Raw genomic sequence first — 21,378 nt, 5'->3', positions numbered from 1 at the left:
AAATAGAAACGCTAAAGGTATACTATATTATTAAACAACAAATAATTTATAATTAAGCATCAGAAATTAATTCGATAAATTTTCGTTGATCCTAGTGCAAGTGTGTTTCATATTAATTCTAATTAATACCTACATCATTAAAATTGTATAAAGTATAAAATAGTTCTATGTTTAACATATATTATAGATGATTTTAATTTAAAAAAAATAAATCTTCCTTGTATTACATAAGTATTATTAAACAATGTATTAATTAAAATACTGTAACTATAAGTTGTCAATAACTGTAACTGATAGAAGAATATTTACTTAATACAAATATTATAAGAATAATAGTTATAGAGAAATTTCTAACTTAATAGAAAACTAAAATAAAATTATTTTATCACCTGTTAAATGTATTCAATAATGGAAGCACAGTGGGGTCGCGGCACAATGTAGACAAGCCATAATTGGGACAAGTATAGATGATATCTGACAGTGATTATAATCACTATCATTACATTAGCTTCGATGCAAATCTGTTGATCGTGTTTAATTTTAAGAAATTGGTGGATTATTCCAAAAGCAAAATTAACTCCTACTTTCATAATTATATCCTTATTATTAGTTCTTAGATTTAAAAGTATAATTTAAAAATAATATTTATTATAGTATGAAATTGATATATAATAATTTAGTATTGTATTTTTTACGGACAAATTATAAACAATTATAAAATGGTATATTTTGTTACTTCTATGACAAACATGTAAAAAAATAATAGGGATGGTGGAATCTCATAAAAAAAATTTAAAACTGCTATAACTTTTATAGCAAACGTATAAAAATTGAAGGGCTTGATACAAAACTTTTCAGAAGATAATTTGTTGTTAATTATGAATGGTCTACAAGGAATTTTCATCAGAGTCGAAAATATACTTTTCTAAATCAATTTTTTCCATCAGCAATAATTTTTGATATTAGTAATAATTACATAATAACGAGTATTAACATATAAAAAAAGCTAAAAGTTATTACCATGAATTTTAGCTCAACTTGCAGTTTGAAATTGACACATAGTAAAATAATTTTAATATGAATAAGTAATTTCTTCTTATGAAGAAACACTACAGTGATGGGGTCCTTGATATTCATTGAAGTTATCTAAATGAAATAAAAATCAAATGAGTTAAAAAAATTTTTCTAACTCAAAAAGAAAAAATTAAGAAAAATTTCGTTCCCACTTTCTTTTGAAATTCATATTCTAAGCGTGAAAGACACTAGTGTTACCGACTCAACATCGTACGTCGCATTTGTTGGGTAGATAAAAATGACAATTCAAGCTAATTTAAATTTCAAAGTTATTTTTCTGACTTAAAAAAATCAAAAAACTTTAAATAAGTTTAACTTTCTATGCTATGTCAATAAGATTTTTATAATATTTACGAAAATCAGTGTACTCCTCTTGTAGGGTATTTTAAAATAAAATACAAAATCGAGAATTTTAACAAAACATTAGGATACTTTTAAAATCTGTATCCATTTTCACTATGAAGACAAACTAAAATTTGAAATTTATTTTTCATAGTAAAGAATCTCCCCTAGTAAGCAGCTAAATGGTCAGATTTTCTAAAAAGGTATACCAAATAAAAAGGCAATACCTAAGGTTTTAATATAAAAAAAATATTTTTCATTTTACATTTTTAATTAATTACATATTTAAGTTTTAAAATATTAACACTTTAAACAGTCATTTTTACATAAAAATTACATTATTTGTTCAATTCGGCGGCCATTTTGTCAAAGAGAAAAAGGCGTCGGGAGAAATTTCTTTTTTTTGAACTTATAGTATTTATCATAAGCTTTAATTTGTCATATATTTAAGCTCGAAGTATTTCTGAAACATTTTCAAAAGTTAAGTTGAAAAAGTTCTACTTTAACTTGTATTTTTAATACGTTAAAGTAATAAGTTATAATAATTTAAAGTTGTAAAATTAAGATATAAAATCGTAAATTTTAACTCTAAAATTGCATGTTTTTAACTACAGCAAGCATTTTTACATAGAAGATAAGTCGTTGGGACAAATTTTTTTTTTTTTGAACTTGTAGTACATAACATTAGCTTTATTTTATCACATGTTTGAAGCTCGGAGTATTTCCGAAATATTTTCAAAACTCAAGTCGAAAAATTTTTGTGCAAAAATTACTATTTTAAGTCCTCCACTGTGGAAGGTAAAGGGTCAGATTATCAAAAAAATTACATCAAATGAAAGGGAAATATCTAAGGTTTCAATATAAAAAAGAATTATTTTAATTCGTTTATTTTTCAATCATTAAGGCAATTTAAAAAAAAATATGTCGAATTTACCGATTTTAAAAATTGTAATTTTTGGAGAAATTTCACCATTTACGAGGAACAATGAGTAATGTCTTCAACTAAATACGATTTTTGATCTTTTAACGTATCGTTGTGAAAAATCGGTTCAGTGAGAAAAGTAATGACAGACACACAAAAAAAAAACATAGTTACAAATATACCTTCTCATCTTCGCTACGAAACTAAAATAATAATATTTTAATGATATAATATTTTTCGTTTGGAGAGGGAAGTTAGAAAATTACCTGTGTACTTATATATATTTGTATATCGCTCTCTCACGGCAAAATTTTAGATACACTACTGAGAGGAATCAATCGTTGAATTTAACGGGCAGTATTCAAGTATGTCGAAGACTAGCTCAAAAACAAATACACATCATAGTAAAATAATACCTTCTCAGCTTCGTATCGAAACTAAAGAATAATTTATTAATTTGTCTCATTTATGCTTAAGAAAGCACAATCCTCGGTAGTATAGTAGTATGTATCCTAGTCTGTCACACGTGAGACTGGGGTTCGATTCCCCACTGGGGAGGATTTTTTTTGCATTATCTTCTAAAAATACTTATTAAGCTGCTCCAAAAATTTTCATTTTTTTTTTCATTTTTACTTACAAAAAATCGATGATCTTTTGACATATTGTTGAAAAAAATCAGTTTGGTAAGAGCTTAGAAAAAGTAGTGACAGACACACACACAAAAATAAATAAACACATCATGGTAAAATTAATACATTCTTAGCTTCGCATCAAAGCTAAAATTCAAATAAAAAATTATAATACCATAAAATATCATAAAATTTAACACATTCCCATTAAAATGTTAAATTAATTTTTAAAAAAGTTCATATTTCTAAAATTTAAATTCAAATTGAGATAATATTTTTACTCTTCTATTTATTAAAAATACTGAACTTACGACTTTTATAACTCGTCTATAATAAAAACTTAAATAAATATACTATTAATATTTTTCTTTAATCCGATGAAATAAATTATTTGATACTTTGGGATAATACATAATTTTTCAGTAGATAAATAATTAAAGTATAATTTACTTCTTTATATATTTTTACAAATATTACTAAGACTGTATAATTTGCCGTTAAATTTGAATATTTAACAACAATTTTTTTAATGCATAAATACATAAACATTACTACAGGAAATAAGCTAATTTATAAGACTTCAAAAACTATTTTATGACGTTTTACATAAACAACCACAGTATTTTATATTAATAAAGGATTTTGGGATCCATTATAAAGTTTCCTAATTAATATTCATTTCCATAGTAACAAAAAGTTATTTTTTGGGTTAATTTATTAATTTGTTATCATCAACTTTTCAATATCCTTAATTTTTTATTATCTAATGACTTTTTACTACGAGGGATCATTAAAAAAAATCACCATTGTTTTTTATTCATTGAACTATAGGTAGTTATTGCCTATATTATAATAAACGTAGGATGACTTTTTTCGCATTTTATTTTTTATTTATGAAATTATATAAATACTCTAATGTTGTACATTTATATAAATTCTTAACTTATTGTAAAAAATACAAACTCATACTTAAAATAAAATTGTATGTGTACTTTTTTCATAGCCTAAAATGTATTTTAAATTAACAAAATCAATTAAATAATTTTAAAGTTATTATTGGTAAAGTACTAAAAATGCAATTAAATATCTTACACTGGTAAATTTTATAAAAACTCACTATTACCGCCGATGTACTTTTTTTACTTCTATAGGTAGACGCATAATATTTTTATTATATTTTAAATTTTCGCTTATGTAAGTTTTGATAAGTAAATGAACATAAATTTACTATACGCCTATTACTTAACTGTAAAGGAAAGTTACAAAACAATTTACATATTATACTGCACGAGTTATTTTCATGTATATTTTTATTTTCATTTAATATATTTTGACAGTTTACATTTTATTAAACGGATTTATGTGTGTCAGGTATATTCAACGCGTTTATTACACCGATAATATGAAATTCAATTGCATCTACTTCTCAGCATGTTACCATTGCTTTTATTGCATTTTTAAAATCTAGTTTCCTGTACTAACATCATTTTGTTTTACCCCAAACACATTAAAATAACTAAAGTTGTTCTAGAAACGTAAAAGCCATACTTCTCTTGTGACTTGCTAAAGGCACTGGTTCACTAAATTTGTTTCTTCAAAGTTAACGTATTGCCACAAACTCGTCACGGTCTCTACATTCCTGACTTGGGGTTGATTTTAAATATATACATAACACATGTGTAATTTCTATTTCCTCATTGTTCACTAGTGAGTGATTTTTTTTATTGTTGTGAATAAAAATTTTTTATAATTGCAAAGTTTTACTGTAACATATTCCTAAAACGGGACTTTAATTTAACAAATATAAAACTTTCGAAATTTTAAATTAGTATATTATTATTATTTTTATTTAATTTGTTATTCCATTTATATTTTTCTTTATCATATATAACAGAGGTGTCATTGGTGGAAGGGGGGGGGTCAGGGCGCAGTTGCACCCTTTAAAAACAGCCCCATTTGGCCTATTGATGTTCGTAACTGTTTTTATCACGACTTTTTTGGCGCGCAGTTAACGATAATAATTGATAACGGCAATGCACTGATAAATATAAAATTCAATAATTGTTATAACCCCGACGCTACGTTATATTATATAATATTAAAATAGTAAGTATTATTATGATTTATATTTACTACTTATATTGATCGTGATTCATAATCTATGGAAAAGAAGAATAATTTACTTAAGTAGGTATATCTATTTTTATATGGCTTATGAAATTTCGCACATCCCAAAAAAAAACTAAAATGTCTCCCCTGATATATAATTGTAAATTAAAGGGTTTTCATAAGGAAATTACTATTTGATTTAACTTTAATGTGTTCTAATGGACACTTCATATTATTACATATTATGTGTGAAATATATTCATTACTAATTTGATTAGTCTCATTTTAGATTCGTCATTTTTTAAAAATTTTTCTTAAAACTGTTATATATTTTTGAAAAATGAATTAAGATTAAAATAATTTTTATTTTATAAACACCTTGGATATTTCCCATTCATTCAGAATATATTTTTTAAAAATCTAACCCCTTACCTATTCACAGGGGGGATTCAAAATAGTAACTTTTGCACAAAAAGTTAAAGTTTCTACTTAACTAGTGAAAATGTTCCGGAAATACTGCGTCCTTAAACATATGTTAATTTAAAACTTATGTAACGTGCTATAAATAAAAATTAAATTGCACCAATACCTTATCTTCTATGTGCAAATAGCCGCTATTATTAAAATATAATAATTTTTGTGTTAAAATTTTTGATTTCATATTTTTTTTTTGCTATAACTTATTGAAAAATTTATCGATGATACAGTAGAACTTTTTCAACTTAACTTTTGAAAACTTTCCAGAAATACTACATTCTTTAAAATATGTTAATTTTAAGTTTATACTGTACAGGTAATTCTTTTAACTTTTTTATACCTATGCGGCAGGAGCCGTAAAACAGAGAAATGTTTAGTGATATAATTAACAACCCCCGTGCCTCACCTTCAGTTAATAATTTAAATTGTTAATAACTTTTGAAATACTGTTGAAAAAGTTTTTATCTACCAATCCTTTACTTAATTAAATCATTTTTTATTTTATAAGCCAGTTAAGTATATATGTTTTGCTATTTAATAAAATAAAGTTGACATTCCTGAAGACATAAAGAATGGATGAACATAAAAAATATATTATAACATATGACAAATGGAGACGCATATGTAAATAAACCAAAAAAAAATTATTATTTTAAGAGAAATTAAGTGGTTAACGTAAAAATAATCATTTAGTATACTATATATTAAAATAAAATGTGTTCCGACGACTTATCTCTTATATATAAACGGCCTACAAAGTTGACCAAAAATGTTATGTAGAATGAAAAATTATTATTAAAAGCGATGTTATAATTTTCTACTGCAATTTGTTATTTAATGATTTATGCCTATACTTTAGGCCAAACCGTAAAATCATATAGGAGAGAAAAATTTCCCCCTAAATTTACACTTACAATTTTGAGGCACATTTACAACAGAGATAACGAAGTATACAATTACTTTATAATTTGTGTATAATTTCCCTGTAAAAATTACAATATTAAATCACACAGTATCAATTTTATACTTAATTTAATTATTATTGTAGTTAATAATTCATGTAACAAATCAAAAATTTACTTGTAAGGATACAATTAAGGAAATGGGAATTGATGATGTTTTTAAAATAATCCAAAATTTCCTTTTAAAAATTAAACACTTTAAGCAGATTTCTATCGAAGCGTTTTTAAGATAATTATTTTAAACACTGTCAGGTATCTTATAACAGCTAAACTACGTGTCCATAGTGTCGCTATCTTAATGTGCTGGGTTTTTTGTGTGACTATTTTATGTGTATCTATTTAAATTTAACCACCTAATTATTTATGATACTTTTAATGTTTTCTTAAATTAATTCATTCAATAAAAACATTTCTCTTATTATACTTACATATTTGTATGGTAATATTAGTTTTAGTTTAAGGGGAAAAAAAGTTTCATTAAAATTAACAATAGTTATAAACGGTTTGAATACTTCGGGGTAATATCATTCAATCATAAAACTTGTTAACACTGTAAATAAAGTTGAAAATCTATTTTGTTAAGTAATTCTATAGCAATAACTTCTTGTTAATGATTTTCATGGTTTCCAGTCTAAGTACTCCGGGGAGACATTCATGGTGTGTAGTTGAAACTTTGGTTATGTCTTAATAGAATCTGTATTTAGTGAGTCCGTGTATAAAGTTGTGCAAGTTCTGCATGATTGATATTGCAGAAAACGTTATTTCGATACTAATTTTGATATCGTGCAATTGATTTAATTAAACTATTATTAATTTGGCGTACTTTTCATTGATACTTAGAAAAACTTTGTCTTGTACAAAATAAACCACAAACTATTTCAGATGATAATTCCTCCTTGAATACCATCGTCCAACAAAAATAAAAAAACAAGGGTTTTTTGAATGATAAAATTGGAAAAAAAATAATTTTGACATCTAAAAAGTTTTATTACAAACCCCTTGCAATAAATTCTGGATCTACCCCTAAGTTATATATTTGTTGCGGTCAGTATAGTAATTTCAATATAATGTACAACCCAAAATGAGCAATAATTGAAATTTTTTCATTTTCCTAATTATACCACGCATTGTACACATAGCTAAATCGAGTGTGGGCAATTTGAACTTAATACTGTATCATTTAAAAATTTACAACATTTTTACATCATATTTGTGTTGTTATTGAATTTTATCTAGTTGTTTTTTCATCTTGTTATTATGCACGTGTGCTGTGTATTTGTTTTTGAGCTAGTCTTCGACATACTTGAATACTGCTCGTTAAATTCAACGATTGATTCCTCTCAGTAGTGTATCAAAATTTTGTCTTGGAAGAGACATATACAAAAAAATATAAGTACACAGGCAAATTTTTTACTTCTCTCTCCAAACGAAAAATATTATATCATTAACATATAATTATTTTAGCTTCGATACGAAGCTTAGAAGGTATATTTTTACAATAATGTATTTATTATTTTTTTTGTATCTGTCACTACTTTTTTCAGTTCTCACTAGACCGATTTTTCATAACGATACGTCAAAAGATCACAAATCGTATCTAGTTAGTTGAAGACATTACCCATAAACATTTTTTTATATAGATACATGAGGTATTTTCTATCATTTTGTATATTTTTTTAATAATTTAAGTGAGGAATTCAAAATAGCAATTTCTGCACAATTATTTAACTTTTTCGATTTGAGTTTTGAAAAAGTTCCGGAAATACTCCAAGCTTTAAACATATGATAAAATAAAGCTAATGTTATGTACTACAAGTTCAAAAATAAAATTTGTTAAAATTTACGTTTTTATATCTTATTTTTTCAACTTTAAATTACTATAACAATTTGAAAAATGTATGGATCAATACAATTTTTTTTCATAAATATTTTATGTTTAATTATTTCATTTGATATACATTTTTTGATAATCTGACTTTTGACCTGACCACAGAGGGGATTCAAAATAACAATTTTTACACACAAATTAAATTTTTTTAACTAAATTTTTGAAAATTTTCCGGAAATATCATGACTTTTCTTTAATATTAAATGCAAGCTTATGTAAAATGCTATACTATAAAAAAAATTCGAAATATAGTGAAAATGGTTATCATATTCAAATATATGCTATTTTGTGTTAAAATCTTGATATTGTATTTTAATTTATTTTAATATACCTTATGAATATTACATAAATCTAATTGACATAGAATATTAAATTAAACTTATTTCAATTTAAGTCGAAAAAATTAATTTTAACCTTTGAATCAGCTTAAATTGCTAATTTAAAATCAAAAAAATGACAAACGTTGCCGATTTAGTAAAAATAATTGACTGCGGCAATGATTTTTTTGCAATTTTTCCTTAATTCTTTTTGAGTTAGAATTTTGTTTTTGAATATCCATCAATTTATTGAAATTAAACAATATTTACAGGTTTGCATCGAATCGTTTCTTATGATAGTGATTTTTTTGTTATGGAGTTTCTAAGAACCTCCTCCCCCCACCAATTTTCTTGTTACCACGTTTGCTCAACATGCATCATTAGTGGTAATAATTTTCCATATGGCTCAATAATAGTTGATCGATGTTAATAATGCTCTATATGTATATAATTATTACAAGGCTAAAAAAACTTGAATATTTTATACATTTTCAGCATTGTGAACATCGCCAAATTTCCTACTTTGACCGTAACTTATTCATTCCTATAAAAAAGTATTATTTGTAATTATCATTGAATTTTATAACAAAATTTACAGATATTTATAAATATATATATATATAATACATACCTTTATTTTTCAGGTACGTAAGATTATTTTAAAGTAAATTACAATTACAAACTCATAATTCAGGTAAAGTTTATACATTCTATATTATTTTTATTTATAAATAAATTCTATACATTTTATATAAAAATAGACGTAAAATGCGTATGTGTTTGCTTTTTTAAGAAATCAATGAAAATCAATTTTTATTGGCAGAAAATACTTTTTTTATGATTATTTATTTCAACTGTAATACACTACTTTAATACTTACTTTGAACATAACTGTTCATTTTATTACCATTATATGTTCCGCGATCTATGCCTTATAATATTATAAAATAATTCATAATGTTATTCCATATTACCCTATGATTATAGTCCATAAATGAAATTCAAGTAATAAATATTTTTATTTTTGTGAATAAACTATTTTTTAATTAATAACCGTTCAAACTTTAAGCTTTGAATTTAATTTAAATTTGGCATATTTAATTAAATACGTCATTTTAATATGCGTGTTTGTTAAATATTTTGTTTTTGTAATAACTACAATTTATGCCAAAAAAATAATAATTATTAAAATTCATATAATATCATCTAGTGTTATGTTTTACGTATACTGGTTAACATTTTAAGCTCGGGGTATTATTGTAAAGTATTTTACATCAAAAGCTGACTCAAATATTTTCTAGCCCCTTTTTCATTTTACAATTATATTTTTATTATAACAAATTCTGAAGTAATTTTATTTGAGAGCAAATACAGTCTGTTTTGAAATTAAGTTTTTCCTTTTACCTGCGTCCACTTCCAAATTCTAAACAGAAATAACTCGGCCAAACAAATAATAATTACACGTACTCTTACAAACCACGCTGTTAATTATTTACTCTTGTCTGGGCTTGTCTTCTTTCGTCCTCTTATAGTCCCTCTGAGATTCCTTCAGTGGCAGCTCACGGACTCGGAATACGTGACGGGATCAGCAGACAGAAAATGATTTCCCAAGACTAATAGCGTCTACTGGTGTAGGCTAAGTCACGTCTCAGGTAAAAATCTGGCCGAAACACATTTCGGAGTTTAAATTGCATCTTGTCAACCATCCTGAGTACTATTCATGTACATGTCTAAAATTTTTAGAAAAAATATATTTTCTTCTCAACTGCATACTTTAATTCGTAAAAAAATTTAATATAAAAATTCTTTTTTGTATGTAAAAATTCGAGTTTGTGCAAACAAATTTACTATATCTCTACTCGAATTTATAAATAAAATGCTGTTGTATATGTAATAAAAAATATAGACTATGTATCCCTAACATTTTAAAATAAACATTTATTTTAACATAAACACATAGAAGCTTAATGAGAAATATATTCTATTTTAATATTAATATCTTCAAATTTTAAATGTTATGTGAATGATTGTATAAAGTAATACATTTATAAGTATAAATTTTAGTTTCGATGCACAGTTGAAAAGCTTGGTTTTATTCTGTTCTGTTATTTTTTCATGTCACTTACTTCGTTTCTACTGAACCGATTTTGTTTGAAGATAGGTCAAGGTATCATAAAACGTATCTAGTTAGAGCTATTTGCACTATATATAAAAAAAATTCCCCTCAATCCAATAAGAGATTTAAGGAAAATATCCCAAAATATTAAAGTTATTATAAAAACAGTCAATGTTGATATTTTTAATTTTTACTTTATATTAAAATAACTTTTTGAAAACTAAACGGATTATTACGAATTTTTTACTGATAACACTTTAAACATTTGCCTTGTCAACGATATATACTTTATAAAAATCCAATCATTAATAAAGGTACTTCAAGATAAGTGCTTAAAAATCACACTAAAAAATTTTTATTCAATTTTTAATCATGTTCAAAAAAATCTACCTTTTTTAGACCTACATTAAAGCTAAAGTTACAATGATTTATATACTGAATATATACATATTATAATCTATTGTATTGTTAAAAAGCTAAATAAATAAAAACATCCAATAAAGTATTAAGTGTGATAGTATAGTTTGAAAGTACTTTTGAGTTTTAAAAATCTGTTCTTTAAAACTATAGCAATAATTTTTTAACGTCGGAAAACATTTTACTTCAAATTACAAACAATATTGCAGATATTTTAAGGTGAATAACAAGAATTTATATTTAATTTATTTTTTTTTTGGTTTATATCGTTATTGATTAAATAATTCCACGTTTTCTTCTTATAATTTTCTGTAAAATATTTTACCATTGAAAATATAGAAATTATCAGTGTTATTAGCGTGGAAAATAAAATTTTCAATTTTAAATAATTTTGATTCAAAAATTATTTCGGTTAGTTTTTCCTCGAATAGATTCTTCTTTTTTTCAGTGTTCATACCAAAACGAATCGCCGTTTTAATTTAATGTTTGGAATTCTGAACAACTTTTTTATAAAAGAATTATTAGTTTGAAGTGGCCGTTAAAAAATATGGTTTTACATTTTTAATTTAAACGCATTTTTTCAAACTTAATTCCATTGTTTATAGTTTTCAAGAAAAGCAGCCACTAGATAACTGTATAAATGACGTTTAAAGTATTTATTAAAAAACTTTGATGACGATATTTCAATATTTACTGCGTTCTTCGTATATGTTATGGTGTAACCAAAAAAAAATGTTGAAATTGACTACTTAATCAATGACAACACTCACACACATTGTCATTGTATATATTGTCGTTTGAAACTTTTTGTCTAAAACGAAAAATGCACTTAGACGAGAGAAATCAAGTAGTTTGTCATTATTATGTTCGTTCCATTAAAGACGCATAGGATAATAGACGATGTTTGAAGTCAACATTTGACGAAGCTAAAGTATCTGATGTATTTAAATTTATTTCTTTTCAAAACATTGCAGTTATTACAAAAATATAGAGGCATGTATATAACACATTTTGTAGTTTTTTTAACAAGCTGTCAAGTAGAGACAAGTTCCTACTTCTATTTTTCTTTACATGCTGTCAATTTTGGGTAATGGAGCGACGAGGCGCCTTAAATTTTATGTTTTCATGGCAGTTATTGAAAAGAGTACTTAGTTTAATTGGATTATATTCGATTAGTTTGAATATTAGAATTTCAATATATTCACACACAACATTAGAAAAAAACACGGTCGTATAGAAATATTAAACTAAGCCCCTATGGAATGCGAGTGTACTACATATATTGTTGTACGTGTCAATGTTATCTCCACTTTGCAAATCCTGCATGTTCGAAGTTTTCCAAGCGATTCCCGAAACAGCAAGTAATCTACATCAACTATTTGACCTCCAGGTGTATTTGTATGTAAAGGTTTTTCTATGCTGTAGCGTAAAAACAGTTGAATATTTATGTTAGTCGCAGGAGAGTCATATTTAAAAAAAAAAATTTGACTCTTTTATTGGTACAAATACTGATACTAAGCTTTTGTAGCTCGTGCCGTACATACATAGACCAAATTTTCGGTATCAAATGGCAATAAAATAGACGATCCAAAAATATTGGCACATGAAACATTGTATGAGGTTTGCGTTCAAACAGAACAAACGGACCATAAGAGATCGATAACCAGCTCATTTTCACCGCACTCTTTACTAGACGTGAAACTTATAACAATGTCATACTAGATGATATTTACTATTTTCTACCTTTAAAGGACCGAAATTGTTCATTGCCGAGGGGAATTGGAAATCTCGTCGAGATCAATCTAGTGGTGATTCGAATATTTTGCACTTGTCTGGAATTTCAAACAAATAACATGTAATATGTGTAGTGCAATGAGGTAAGAATTAATATACAACATTAATAATAAAACCTACGCGCTTATTAGTGCAGGTATTCTGTTAAAATGTAATGTGAAAACCGTGTTTCAAAAGGATTCATGTTTAGGTTTCCATGTAAAATTAATCATGAATGAAACGCGGCCTAATAGTAAAACGTTAACTTGGCATCGTTTTAAAATTGCAGTACTTATAACGTATAGTTTAGTTTAGTTATCATTAAAATGTTCTTAAAATGTATCACAGTTGTATGCAAATGAATCTAGACGTCGAAGTCGTGTTGAGAAATTTATTACTTAATTAAAACTATTGTACTTATTTTATATATAATTATATTAGGGTAGCAACTTAACATTATGTTGTACAATACCGAGGCATTAAGCTGACATAGCATGAGGGCAACACGAGGTTTATCGAAAAACACTATATTAATACAGTATTGCTCTCCTTCGCATACCTTCACGTGTATACGCGGAAAAGACATGGGGTAATTAAACGTGAAATGCCGATCGAAGCAGAAGCAAGCAACAGGGGTTTATATCGTATAGCAGATTGTTCGAATTAACTGAGCACCTGTTATATGCATTGAAGATTATTATGTTATCGCAAATGGGTGTCTTAATTGAAAATGAATTATCTCTGAATTGTATTAATTTTCCTTATGTGTGTGGTTTTAAATTTTGGATTCTATCATATTTGGGCAAGACATAAAAATGTATGTATAATTGTAATGAACTTTGTTAATGTACGACTGTTTTATTTTATTAAATATTCAGACTTCTAAAAATTATTTATTCAAAAAGAACTTGTTTTGAATGAAAAATTAGAAAAATATTTAATAGCGTAATAAATATAAATAAAAAAAATCTTTTCCCAAGTCGAGTTAAGTTAAGAATTATGGCCATTTGCCGAAACTCTTTTTCGGTTTTATAAAATAAAAGTTCATTCGAAAATTAATCCTGTACATATTTTGTTAGCGAATTATCCCAAGAATTAACGTTATTATGATGCCAATCGATTTCTTAACACTCATTTTGCAATTCAGATTATTAAAAATCACTAAAATTTATTTTCTTTAATAAATCTAATGTGATGGTCGGGATAGTAAACAAAATACTTTATATGGTAGTTAAGTTAATAACATTTATAGTGTCGATATAACAAACAAATACTACAGTTTTAAGCAAGTGTTTTTGCTGAACGAGATCGTCTAGATTAACTACAACGCGATTTAAAAATAACATAGAAAGATATACACCGAAGTTAATATAATATTTTTTAAAAATAATTTAAAAGAATAATAATCATTATAATTTTGTTCAATATTTTGTATCATACTTTATTTTATTTACTAAAAGTAAGAAATAGATTCTTTATAATATAATTTATTATATATCAAACCAAACACAAAAGTCGCAAAAATCATTTTAGCCTTAAATAAAAGATGTAACTGAACGTCGTCAAGTGGTGCAATCAATACTTTGTGACGAAGGTCATATAACGGTGCTGAAGTTTGGATAACGTCCGGATACTGTTGCTTATACCTTATTTATTATAGCGAAATGTTGATTTATAAAAGACAAAAATTATATGACACATGAGTTCGTTGAAGACGGAACACACTAGAAAAAAGTTTTATAAAAAGGTTAAATTAAGGAGACTTTATTAATAAAAGAAAACTATAACGTTAACACGAGGAAAACCCCAATTGATCAAAAAACTTCGCCTTTGTGTTAAAGGGACAGACAAAAATATAAATTTACAAACATAAAAAAAATAGACTTACAACTTTTACAATTGAGAATGCGATGAACGCTTTCAAGTAATCGCGGGTCGTCTTACACGGCAGTACCGCTAAATACGACGGGTAAAAATAGTTCAATTTAACTTGCAAGAAGTTGGGACACCTCGGCATAATGCACTACGTCACCGCGAAAAAAATAATGCGCGCAACGGATATAACCATTAGAAAATTAACATAAATATAATATAAAAAAAAAATCAAATGATAATAAACAACTGCCATAAAATGTTGTCATTTTAGAAGGTACTCTTTTGTCGCGTTACACCTGTACAGTTCGGCAGTAATGGAACCTCAATAGCTGCGCGCGCGAGACATGACATGTACCTAACTAAAATATACACCTTAAACAGTAAGCAGCAAGTCAGTTCGAAACGCTAAATTTCATTATAGAAATGTTTTATCCATTTAAATTTACTTTAAAATCATTAAGTTTTGTTCGTATTAAAACTAATACGTTTACTATAAATAGCAATAATTTAATTGGTTTGTAAATAATGAAATAGTGTCATGAACTTTCTATATCAATTCAATGAGAAAAAGTCTTTTGTATAATATTTTTGAGCAATACGGATACAATATAAATTTAGTACATAACGTGTAATTACAATCCAGACATGATTTAACAAAAAAATATATAAAAAAAACTATATTACTATTGTTATGAATTAAACCGTCGTTTGTTAATATGTCCTGTATTTAAGTGACTATATGTTATATATTGGCGTGGGTTACTATTTACGACGTTACGAATTTTTTGTACATTTGGTAATAATTTATCACAGTCGATCATGATTTATTTGAGTAATCTAAAATCTATAAGCTAACGAGACGTTCGAAATTAATGACTATTTTTTTTTTCAATATTGTAACCTGCATGCAGTTACCTATTTGAATTTTGTTACAAAATAATAATAGTTCACCCCTGAAAAAGCTTTTGGATTAATCTGCAGTACATTAATATCAGTACACTGTATATAATATCATGGCATGTTGAACCGTTCAAAAGTAAAAAACAATTCATATTAAAATTAATACTTTCTCAGCTTTGCATTGAAGCTAAAATATATAATTTATTGTAAGTGTACTGTAGAAGGATATATTTTTAATATAATCGCTAATAGTCATAATCAATTTCTCTATGTAACTTAATTAAAGATTATAATGGATAAAATTTTCGTAGTTATATTTTTGAAAATAATAATTTGAAATAAACGTTAAATGGTCTAATTATGAATACATTAGAAAGAAGTTACGTTTTAAGTATTTTATTAAGGATGATGTTGTCGTCAGGTCTTCTCAGTTAGATAAACTTTTATTCGTTGCGCGAATTTTAATTATTCAATACAAATTCTTTAATTGAACTCTGCGAAATTCAAGGCAGGATTAATATGGTAATATTATATCAAAGACCTACGATTGCTAATTGTGTCTAAAAACAACTATCATAAAGGTTTAATTAGTAGAAATGATAATAAATATCAATTGATAATGTGACGTAGTAATAAAACAATTTACTATTTTTGTATTGTCTTTTAACATATGACACATTGTATGAACATATTTTATGAACATATTTTTTTTAGTTTTATTATAAGTTTTGTTATTAAAATCCTGGAATTATCTGAATGAATACTTTTATGTACGTTAATTTTTCTTTAAACTTTTTTTTTTTTATTAGCATAGATGGGTTGGGTTTAAATCTTTTATAGAACTAATTTTGTGCAGTAAAGCACTGGGGTATTAAATAAAACTAATATTGTTTTAGTACAGCTTTATGTTCAACGACAACAATATTGTTAAAGACCAAATAGACCAATAAAAACACTATAGTATTTTATAAACATAAAATCATTCCTTTTTACATTTTAATATATTGTAACAATAAGCTGCCGAGGCAAACGCCCTACATACTGCCCACCAATTTAGTTCAGATTTTTTTATAACATATTTTTATTATAATATTATTATATCCTATGAAATAGAAAATCTTGACTTCTTATAAAGTAATTGTCTGATGAAAATAACTCTGACTAATCAGAAGCTGCTAAAAATAACTATCTATGTTTCTCGAGACAAAGATAGGTTGTTAATTTTAATTCAGACACAAGGACCATCGTTTGTGCTTGTTCACCAATTATTGTCATAAAATTCCACCTTTAATAAAATAAATGAAAACAATGCTTAATTCACTCTTTGTTTATTTAAAATGTCAAAAAAAATCGGATATTCATTTTGTAAATAAAAATTTGAAAGAAAAATTTTATATGATAGAACAAAAAGATATGCTTTATAATAAATGCAATGATTTTAGCATTGCAGCCTTGGTGCTGGAAGGATTTTGATTGTATTATATTGTATGTCAGCTAATTTGCACGTGTTTTTTGTCATTTTATTATTACATATTAACATGTTTTTATATTGACTGGTCATTAATAATGGCCTGTAATTATACGTATTTATTAATTTTGTTATTCCAAACACACTATAGGCCAGTATAATTGTTTATTATCTGACTTGAAAACTTAATATGTATTTATCAAAATTATAGTTTAGAGGAGATTAGAGATTAGATCCTCCCATTAAACGAGAAATACTTCTACAAAAAATAACCATTCAGTGGCTCAACTAAAATTTATAAATGTACATAATTCCGTTGACTACTCATTAATATTAAATTTATTTGTATTTTAATTATTGTATAATATTGTAAAATGTAAACTATTTTGGATAGTATTGTTTAGTTAAAATTTTATTTAAAAAGTTTGAAATAGTTTTTAATCAAATATAATTTGAAATACTTATCGTGCTGTTATTGTTATAATTATTTATTTTATTTCTCATTAACTTCGCCCGTTAGTTGTTTTTATAAATTCTATAATTTAACAAATCTAAAGTTTAACATATAAATAAATCATTTTGTTCTGATAAACATATTAATAATAAAAAATTTAAACCCTTATCTATTTTAAAATTATAGAAATTTTTTAATGAAAAGATTGTGAATACGTGTAGTTTATTATTCTTATAGTTATAATAACTGAAATAAAAAAAAATGTTCATTAAAAAATGTACCCAACCATATCGTAACTGTATGGAAAACATCCTTATGCATTCGATATATTGAAGATATATTAAGATTATGCGTCACATTTTTTTATGGAAAAATAATAAAAAAGTGTGTCAAGATGCATTGGTATAGTTGCAATATTTGCATAACTACAAAATAAAGTGTATTATGGAGCTTTTGTATTTTTAACAGATAAAACCTTTAGAAAATGTCAAAACTGTCATTTAAATGTTAAATATTTGAACGTCGCTACTTGAACTTTTTGATTAAATAAAAATTATATCAGATAATAATAATCCTAAGTAAATTAGGGTAAATTTTAATGTGCTTGAATCACGTTTTCCATTTTGTGATAAAACAACAAAAATAGCACATAGAATTTATAATAATATAATTTGGAAGTTAATTTTCCGGGTAGATGACTTTTTTTAGAAGGAAAGTAATATCAGCGAGACACATGTGCTTTACCTTAGTCTTATAAACGGAAAAAAGATCAGTACTATTCATCGTACCCAAGCGCTCTGTGCACTTCGGCAAGGGAGTTGAAAAAATATATCGTCCATTAGGAACGGCACTCTAAAATCAAATTACGTACCTATCCAATCCTCTCAAGTTAACACAGGACCAATAGTTAACTCCTAAATTTATGGACTTCTCTTTGGAACTATAAATATTTTAGCACCATTTGCCGATTGGCCTTGTGTGAAATGCATGTTATCTATTTTCTAATTAACTTTAAAAGCCCTAGACGAACGAATTACGTTGCATCGGTTAGAGAACTAGCAGTAAATTAGTGGCAAAAATTATAAATTGAATATTCAAATGGTCATCACTATAACGTGAAACGGGTACAAATAATATACAGTCGAGATGGCGTCAATAATGACTTGGAGGAAACCAACAAGCTTCCGGGAAATACACAAAACGTCTATGAGACGAATTTCCCTTTAATGGATTTCCTGCAAAGAAATTTCGTCTCGGCCACTATGTTTAGTCTCAAAAATATAATAATATATAGCGGTGAGCACATAGGAAGGCTGTACAAAACTTTGATGTATTATTGTAATTTACAGACTATGCATTTGTGTTGGTTTGTTTACATGTATGTGGTCCCCACTGCAAGCTTTCCATTTTATTGGTTTTCTAGTTTTGTTTTTTCTCCTTCGATTCTCTTGCACTCTAAACGCGCACGCATGTACACATACACATTTATAACACTAGTAGGCGACTCTCAGAATCAATTTAAAAGGTCCTACGATTTTAAACGCACAGTAGTCACCGCCCGCAGTCATCGCTCATGTGAATTTCCCCTTCGGGACTCATCAAAGCGAGATGAGTCTTAAAACAATAGCTGAAACGTGACAGGACGTCCAACATTTAATTAGTTATTAAACGTCATAATGTAACGAAACATATGAACTTATTAATGTTACGGAAGTCTTATATTTTTAATTTGTCACTTCACTCGATTAGGAAGTTTCATTAGAAAACCAATCAAAAGTAATTGAACATTAATAATGAAAAAATCAATTTAGAAATCAGAGTTTTCATATACCTATTGTTTATTTTAATTTTAATTGTTCTTAGAAATTTTAATAGATAAAATGTAAAATAGTAACAATGTTATTAAGTTTTATAAAAATTTAACATTGAAAACACCTTTTAGCATCAAAGCGGTTATCTTACTTAAAGATTACTTTGTAATCCACNAAACAATGTTAAGTTTTATAAAAATTTAACATTGAAAACACCTTTTAGCATCAAAGCGGTTATCTTACTTAAAGATTACTTTGTAATCCACGTGTTATAAGAAAAGTTACACTCAATTAACTTAGTATAAAAAAAATTTCCTTAGTTTTTGCATTTCTTTTCATAAAAAACAAAACAAACAAAAAAATAAAAGTTTTTAGTTAAATTTTGTTGAATTATATAATGTACAATGTGTTAATATAATAATCCTAGTATATTCGACAAAAATGTATTTACAAAATCTACACTCATTCTGATTATAGCATATAATGAGTTCATGGTTTAAAAATATTTTACACTTGAGTCAAATGGGTTGTTATATATACACTTATGATATAATAAAGAAAATTAACTGTTAACTTATTAATAACTTTATAAAAATGTTCAAAATGCATAAAAATACCTCATTATTTAGATAATTGTTTTGTCGAAAGTTTTTTCTTGTCCTGTTATTATACAGGTAAGTAATATTTTAAAGTATTTTACCATAAAGAGTATTCGAGGTTTTTTGTTTGGTTGGATAAATTCAAAAAAGTTTTGGAGCACTGCCACAACACCCAAAGGGAAGTTTCAGACTTTTACCGAAATGAAATTTTTCACGTGAAAGGATTTTACCTTACACTGATAAACCAAAGAAAAATGCTCAAATGTTTGGGTATATTTCTATGTTTTGCATTTTTATTGAATTAATAAGTTTATTATTTAAAAATAGTGATTTAAAACCTAAAATTAATGCAATCAATTTATCAAAAAAAAAACACCTATACAATAATTTTAAAGTTAATTAATATTCCAGATGTTTACTAATAACTAAAAGTATTATGATAACAAATTATCTTATAGATTACTGACTTCATACATAAAAATTAAAACTGAACTAGCAGTTTTCCATTGATATTATTATTAAATAATATTTAGTGTTGTAATAAGAGAGTCAGTCCTAATAAATAAAATGGATCACTTGATTAATTGAAAAATAAAAATAATATTGATAATTTTTTTATATTTTTGTTTAGATACTTACTTTTTTCAATTTATGAAACATGAAATATTTTTTTATATTCATCCCTTATTAGATATAAAGGTGTGAACTTTACTTTTTCAAATAGCAACATACATAATTAACTAGGTTATTTATTTGATAATGTTCTAATTAATAAAATGATTGATTGGTATGATATTTTTAACCAATATTTCAAAATTTAATATCAATTTTAAGTAATGACTGGAGGTAATACAAGGATGCTATTATTTTTATCGCTAGTATTTCCTGCCTTACATTTCTTTCCTTCAGGGTGTAAATATGTCAATAAATTCTGAAATAATGGACCAAAAATTGTTATCGAGTATTGATTTTATTGATTAGATCATTATATAATCTAGTTAATTATGTATGTTGCTATTTAAAAAAGTAAATTTTACACCTTTATTCTTCACAAGAGACGAACATTAAAAAATATCTCATGGTTGATAGTTGAGAAAAGTATATAACTACAACAACAAAAAAATAATTATCAATATAATTTTATTATTTGATTCAGTAAGTTCAACATAAAAGAGTCACACTGTATTTTCTTACAATATCTATAGTATTTCAGACTTAACTGTCAACGCTTATAACTTTTGATAC

At 25.8% G+C, this 21,378-nt stretch overlaps 1 protein-coding gene across 3 annotated transcripts in view; it reads left to right on the top strand.

Annotated features, from left to right (window-relative positions):
• LOC126894760 (neural cell adhesion molecule 1-like) overlaps window positions 1-21,378 on the top strand; it is a 107,256-nt gene that overhangs the window by 45,646 nt on the left and 40,232 nt on the right. The window contains exon 1 of one of the 3 annotated variants that reach the window (XM_050666003.1): window positions 13,106-13,130. The exons of the other annotated variants lie outside the window; for them this stretch is intronic. The gene's annotated coding sequence lies outside the window, so the exon portion shown is untranslated. Of the gene's footprint in view, window positions 1-13,105; window positions 13,131-21,378 lie in introns of those variants that run through there. 3 annotated transcript variants of the gene reach the window in all.

Source organism: Daktulosphaira vitifoliae, unplaced genomic scaffold, assembly GCF_025091365.1.
Source record: "Daktulosphaira vitifoliae isolate Bord-2020 unplaced genomic scaffold, ASM2509136v1 Scaffold_1, whole genome shotgun sequence".
Taxonomy (NCBI): domain Eukaryota; kingdom Metazoa; phylum Arthropoda; class Insecta; order Hemiptera; family Phylloxeridae; genus Daktulosphaira; species Daktulosphaira vitifoliae.
Note: the sequence above shows the minus strand (reverse complement) of the source record. Positions and strands in the feature narration are given on the sequence as shown.